At 39.0% G+C, this 7472-nt stretch overlaps 1 pseudogene; it reads right to left on the bottom strand.

Annotated features, from left to right (window-relative positions):
- Window positions 1-7017: 7017 nt before the first annotated feature.
- LOC132301917 (small nucleolar RNA R71) lies at window positions 7018-7115 on the bottom strand (annotated as a pseudogene).
- Between the last annotated feature and the right edge of the window lie 357 nt (window positions 7116-7472).

Genomic DNA, 7472 nt, shown 5'->3' with positions numbered 1-7472 from the left:
GTGGAAATGACTCGGTCCTCAAAGGAAGTTGTCAATCCAAAGAAAAGAGTCTCGGAAATCACTCCAGAGCACTCGAGACAACACTAATTAACAAGAAACCAAACTCAGAAGGGAAAAGACAACGGAAAAAATTTATCCAAAAAATTTGGGTCATTACAACCTTCCCTCCTTAAAGGGATTTCGTCCCCGAAATCCAGCCCAACAAAACAGAAAGCGAAACCAGGATAACTACAGAGTACATCTCCGAGTCTCCCCCACAACGCACTACACCAGCAACCTCGAAGCTGAAAGGAACACACAAACCAGTGTCATTTGAACCCACGTGCTCATGACAAGACAACCTCTCGAAGGCAAAATGACCACATAGCCACACGACAAGTCAGAACTCACACACTGAATCCAAGGTCAGACAAGGGAATGGAAGACAACAACCGAAAGCATTCCTCCTGATGAACCATCAAACCGATCCAAAATAACCACCAAAAGAACTCCAAGATAACCACATATCAAATCAGGGTACAGAACAAACACAACGTGGTAGTACGAATAGTGACCAAAACCCGCCCATGACGTACTCAAATGTGTGGTAGCAACGACAGTACCAGTGCCCGCCCACACTTACTCGTCAGTAAGGTAGCATCGACGACAACTAGTACTCACCCACAACACACAACCTTATACGGTAGCATGACAGTATAAGGCACTAATTAATAACCTGCCCCCCACTAGGTCTACCCAAGAAACCTCTCAATACAAATGACATCAATGTCAAAAATGTTCATTGCCAAAAGCATTACGGAGACCAACATTTTGTGAGAGTTGAGATATGGTCTAAAGATGTCCGGCCGGACCATCTCGGCCAATTCCAAACTCTGACAACAATGTCACAGGCACCATTATGCTTAAGGCCCAAAATCCTCAACACAACAAAACCAACACTCCAATGTCTCAAAATGCTACTACCAACAACATCAATCGAGAATCCAGAGCCTGAGAAGCAAATCAAAACTTCCAGAGATAAAAAAGGACAACATCTTGACTCTGTCTCTAAAATGAAAGACAACAAGGTCAAATACTTCACCCCCTACACGGAAGTAAGCCGACCAAAATACATTAAATCCTCACCAAGGACTCAAGACAACCACAATGATTCTCATGGACCAACCAACCCCAAAAGAGTGCACAACACAATAAAAAGAAGAGACTCACTCCTTGTGAAGTCCTTAACACGAACCAATACAAAACCCTTGTGGAAACCCGCATACACATTACGTGCGACCGAGGGAAAGGAATGGGAAAACCAAACCTGGAAGTCATGCATATGACAAGGAATGCAACTACCAGAAAAAAAATCTACTCACATAGATAAAAATCAAAGGTACAGTAACAAAAGCATCTCACAAAAGTACAGTAACAACATGGCATCTCTAAGCATATAAAGAAGGCATGCTAATGCCACACAACAAGAAGGCAAATGTGGATATACCACCACCTACTCAAGCATCAGAATATCATAAATTATACTATTAACATGATAGTAAACGAAACTGCAGAAAACAAAAGTGATGCAACAATGAACCCTATGGAGATCATGTCCTAGAGCATCTAGGTAAGAAGGAAGGACCAGTCCCAGCCCTAATTGTCTCCAAAAATCAATGCTATAACAACCTGTCTCCAAATAAATGTGAGCCCTTACCACAATGGTAAGACCCTAACAATCCATCTCCGAATCTAGAGGTGACACTACAAGTGACACTAACAGCCATTACGCAAGAACTCCTCAAGGAAAATGGCAACTACAGCCATACCAACAACAACCAAATCAATCACCACGATTGATCGCCAAAACAACCATCATCATCACCAATCAAAGGACAACGCCTATCAAAACAGAACCAACATTGATTCCACCCGAACTGCGCTTGTAGCTAGACAGTATGGTAGCATGACAGTGCCATGCACCCATCCAAAAACATACCTGCCCATAAAAAATGCAAGTTCCAGAGGAATCTTCCTGATCAACCAAGGATCCTAAGAGGTCCATAAACTCATAATGGCCCAAAACCAACAAATCCACCACTACGGTAACGCCAAATGACTCATCTCATAAGAGACTAAACAAAAGGTGACCATCCACCTACCTCAAAACCAATACCAGGTCAACAACAACCTATACTACCATGAAACTGTGACTACAATCACCATCAACCTCAACTCGTGCCTCAATGACCAAACCCGTGTCATGCCAAGTATGCAACACAATTATGCATAGACAATTCTAATCTAGCATACGTCACAGGTCATACTCTTTATATTAGAATGAAACAATGTTAAACAAACGGCGTACAACATGTAGCACGTAAACACATAAACATGTTATCAACCAAAACTTGTTATCATAAAGCATATAAATAGATAGAGCATGGCAACAAAAGCATGATATGCACCCAAAACCCATTGTCCAAAGGTTTTCGAACCTAGGAGCTCTGATTCCACTTGTGACGGCCCAAGTTTTTCAACCCGGTGCGTCAGTGATGAACCAAAAGATGACCCGATAACGGATCCGAAATGCAGAAGCAAAAGACAAAACAACAATCTCTAGAGATATAACATGGCTCTAAGATAGCATTATGACCCTCAACGAGATCACGGAACCCAAAGGAATCAAATGGGGAAGCAACGTTTCAAAAATGAATAAGATTGAACCTAGGGGAAAAATCATCATTTCCAACATGAAAGTGGGTGCCACCGAGCACACCATAGGAAAGACAATGAAAAATCAGTGAACTTAGACTCAAAAATTGCTTGATTTGGAGTCCGGATGAAGAAGATATGGCTAACGGAAGAAGAAGGGGCAAAACGATTCAAAAGTGCCAACCAAAGATCATCTAACTGGTTAGGAGACCTTCCTAACCGGTTAGGAGACCAAAAATCTCGCCAAAAACACTGCCCATGCACATGTAACTGGTTACGAAACCCCTCATAACCGTTTACATGTGAAGAGGGCAGCAAAGTGCAACCCAAAAACCTGGCAGCAGGGGTTTTTCTAGAAAAAATGGAAATTCGAGAGCCTAGATGACATTTTCTGGAAAAACACAAAGAAGAAACCCCCCTCAAAATCGAGTTTTCAACGTGAATTTGAAGGAAAATCAAAAAATATGCAATGTAAAATGCCCAGAATTTCCTCCCAAGGAAACTAGTCCAGAGGGTCCAAAAAGTTGCTAAATTTAAAAACTGAGAGCTGAACTTCGGATGCGATTTCCGATGCCAAGATGGCGTTTTCTGGAAAAACACAAAACCCCCCCCCCCCCCCCCCCTAAAATCATATTTTATAGTCAACCTTATGAAGAACGGAATTTATTTCTCAAAGAAAATTTCCAAAATACCCTTAGGTCAGAATATGCAACAAAAGTGAAAAATGAGTCCGTAGGAGGCTCATTTCGCCAAAGAAGAATCCTTGCCCAGAAACGACCATGCACGCAAACGTAACTTACCTAGTAAGACATGCTACAATGGTCCGTGGCCCAAAAATATGGCCGATACAAAATATGACCCCCCAACGGCTAAAATGCCAAAAACGAAGTTTGAAACGAAAACTTGGAATTTAAAATCATGAGATGGTTTCAAAATGCCATTTGGCCCTTGGCCATACTTCATACATGATTAATGAATGCTAATGGAAGAATCAAAATGGAATTCCGACACCCAATGCAAACATGGTGAAGCAAAAACTCAATATTTTTCAATACTTTCATAATATTCCATGAAGTCAAAATTTACATAGGATACAAATTACATGTCATTGGCCTTCGGCCTCATCTCATACATGTCAAATACATCGTAAAGAGTGTACTCATGTACACATTACATATAAGGAATCAAATGTACACATGTTGACATATAAGACTATAATTGGCATTCCAAGCCAACCTTCACAAAAATGGAAGTCTCCAAGTCCACAAACCATCCAAGCATAATGAAGACCTCAACTTTGATTCTTGTACCTGAAATATGCCCCAGTATCGTAGGGGTGAGTAACATAAAGCTACTCATAGGAAATGAGCATGCATCGACCCACATTTTACAAGTTTGCATGATTTAATCATTGTGGTTCATTCCACCTAACGTCTATGTCAAAGGTGAGACTCAAGGAGCATCCTAGGTACCTAAGATCATTTCTAGCATCAATAACCTCATTCATGCAATTTTAGCAACATAGGTTCATGCTTACACAAAGCAACAACATAGGAGCATGCTTACACAAGTAACAACATATAGATTCTCAAGGTTATCAACTTGAAGTCTAAAATGCAACATCAACTAAATATAACAATTTTGCATAATTAGAATATCTAATACCACACATCAAGACATAGATTCTCTAAGTTATGAACTAGAAATCTAAAAGTGTGAAATCAACTAAATATAGCAATTTAGTATGGATGTACTTCACAACATCAAAATTGCCAATAGCCAAAACCACAAGTTAACAAGGTAAACATGATTGTCAACTTAGAATTGAATGCGAAAAAAATTAGTGGGAGACTTGGACATCACAGCTCGGATTTCCGCCGAGACAAGGCAAATTTGGAGCTACTAACCCCCAGGCAGCCTAACCAACGCGCGAACTTTATAGGGCTAATTTGGAGCTACTAACCCCCGGCAGCCTACCCAACCCGCAAACTTTTGACTTAGAGGACTCTTGTCCCCGTACTAGAGCCAAACCCTAGCCATCACAGTTTAACAATGTCCCAAGCAACTCCAAAATAAATAAGTTAACAACTTATACACATTACTACTGCATAGTAACAAGATAGCAATATAACTCTCAATTGTGCATAATAAGCGTTCCATATCCATAATGCTACGAAATCACAAGCCAACAATATATTCATATAGAAACATACTCTCATGAATATAAATTTAACAACAATGCTCTTCAATGCATATAACATAATCTAGTGAATACATCACAAGTCTAAATCCATGTTCTTAAAATAGAAACAACTTCCAAAACATGATTAGATCCATGGATACACAAGATAGAATTAATTACACCAAAATAATTAAACTCTCTAGATTTCAAATTATTTCCAATTGGCCCCAATTTAATATATGTTAATAGACATATTATGGTCATTACATATATTCATACAAAAGCTTAATTAGGCCCATGAAACCACAAAATTAGATTTTATTTAAGTCTCTTAATTAAAGTCTCTAAATTTTCAAACTCAACCGAATGCTCTCAAATTAAAGTATGTTAACAAACATGCCAAAACTTAATTTAGAAGCATAAAACAACTCAATTCCATGCAAGGTATGGCCATGAACTTAAATCTTTCGCAAAAGATAAATATTAATTAAAAAGAGCAATTCTTATTTAATTAATCCCAAATTAATATATGTTAACCAACATATTAAAATAAGAGTTTCTACCATGCCACAATTCAAATCAAAGTTATATATCATCATGAATTTTAAATATTATACAAAGAAATAAAAATTACTAATTTTCTAGATTTGATACAAGGCACATATATAAGTTGTATAATCATGGCAAATACACAATACAACACACAAGAAATCCTAAAATATTCCCTACCTCCATTTGAGATGAAATCTTAAATCCGCACCAAAATAAATCGGCTCCGAATCCGACGAAACTCCTAGGTTTTGTCAGGGACAACACCACGAACATGAATCCCAAGGAAGCCCCATCAAAAACACAACTTGACTTCATACCCAAACTCAAGAAATGGCTAAAACGAGATTCCAATCGGTTGGAATCGAAGGCCTCGCCGAGTGGAACAATAAACACAAAGGCATTACCACTTTTTAATGAAGGGAAGAAGTCCAAAAGAGGAGGGAGAAGATGGCAGCCATGGATGGAGCTTGGACTGGCCATGAGAGGAGAGAGAGAGAGAAAAATCTGATTTTTCTTTCTAAGACCTCCTATTTATAGAAAAACTCAAAAAGTATCCCGAACGGGCCCCGCCGGGTCCGGAAAAGTGGAAATCACGCAGATGTGCTCAAATGGCAAAACTCTGTGAATGAAAAAGATTCAAAATGAGATAATATGAACAACAGAAGAAACGGTGTCAAAAACTGAGTCCCGAGCAGAGAGTTATTCCCAAAACAAGTTTGGCGCAAACCGGGGCCCGGAACCCTGAAACTGGAAAACATCGTCCAGTAGGAAATTCTAAGAGTCCACGACTCGACGAAATGTGAAAGTGAATCCCGTACGAGGATCCAATCTCAAAACAAGGCATTGAGTAATAACTTTCATTAATTGCACAATAACCCCTCCAAAAAGTGAAAACTGCGAAACTGCCCCAGAATGAAAATATCTTCCAAAAGATATTTTCTTAGATACCCCTGAAATAAAATATCTTCAAAAGATATTTATGATTTACACCCCAAGAATAGAAAAAGTTTCCAAAGAACTTTGCACTTATGCCCTTATAGACACCGGGAGCAACCAGAGTACTTTCTCACGAAAGTAAAGATACGTATCTCATAGAAATCACTGGGAATGAAGATACGTGAAGTCAAAAACCAACTCCGAACACAAGAAGTGTGGTTCCGCAAACAAAGTGCCAAATGAGGAAAAGACGAAATAGGGAAAAAGACGGAATAGGGAAAATGATGAAAAATGTGGAAATGACTCGGTCCTCCAAGGAAGTTGTCAATCTAAAGAAAAGAGTCTCGGAAATCACTCCAGAGCACTCGAGACGACACTAATCGACAAGAAACCAAACTCAGAAGGGAAAAGACAATGGAAAAAATCCGAAAAATCCGGGTCATTACAGAAGAGCCTTATAAATATTTTGATGAGTTCTTGGAAGTTTGTTTCCACCATAAAAATCACGGATATGCCAGAAGAAGTCCTTAAAATGAAGCTTTTCCTTTTCACTCTTCAGGATAAAGCTAAATATTGGTCTGACAACATGGGCACAATTGTCACAAGAGTTCCTAAAGAAGTACTACCCCGTGAGTCGAACCGATTCCATGAGAACTTTCATTTGTGAATTTGCACAAGAAGAAGGAGAACCCCTTCATAAAGCATAGGAACATTTGAATGACTTTCTACGAAAATGTCCACATCATGACATTCCTAAGTAGCAATTAGTTCAATGTTTCTTTTCAAGTTTATCCGATACCAATAAGGGCATTGTTGATGCTTCATATGGAGGCAACTACATAGAAAGAAATGAGGATGAAATTTGGCATCTTTTTGAAAAAATGAGTGAAAACTCAATGCATAGATCTTCATCTTCTAGGGGGGGTCGCCTAGCAAATGTGGGAGGAAAGAAAGCTCTATATCAAATAGACACTTCCATGGAAATTGCCGCCGAGGTCAAAAATCTTACTCAAAAGTTTGATAAATTCCTTTTGAATCAAGGTCTGGCAATTCAATCTTATTCCCATCATTCCAATGAAATGTGTATGACTTGTTCTAGTTACACTCA

Source organism: Cornus florida, unplaced genomic scaffold, assembly GCF_030987335.1.
Source record: "Cornus florida cultivar Cherokee Brave unplaced genomic scaffold, ASM3098733v1 CherokeeBrave_3.0.0_Hap2_Chr03, whole genome shotgun sequence".
NCBI classification, from domain to species: Eukaryota; Viridiplantae; Streptophyta; class Magnoliopsida; order Cornales; family Cornaceae; genus Cornus; species Cornus florida.
This window is presented reverse-complemented; position numbering and strand designations above follow the sequence as displayed.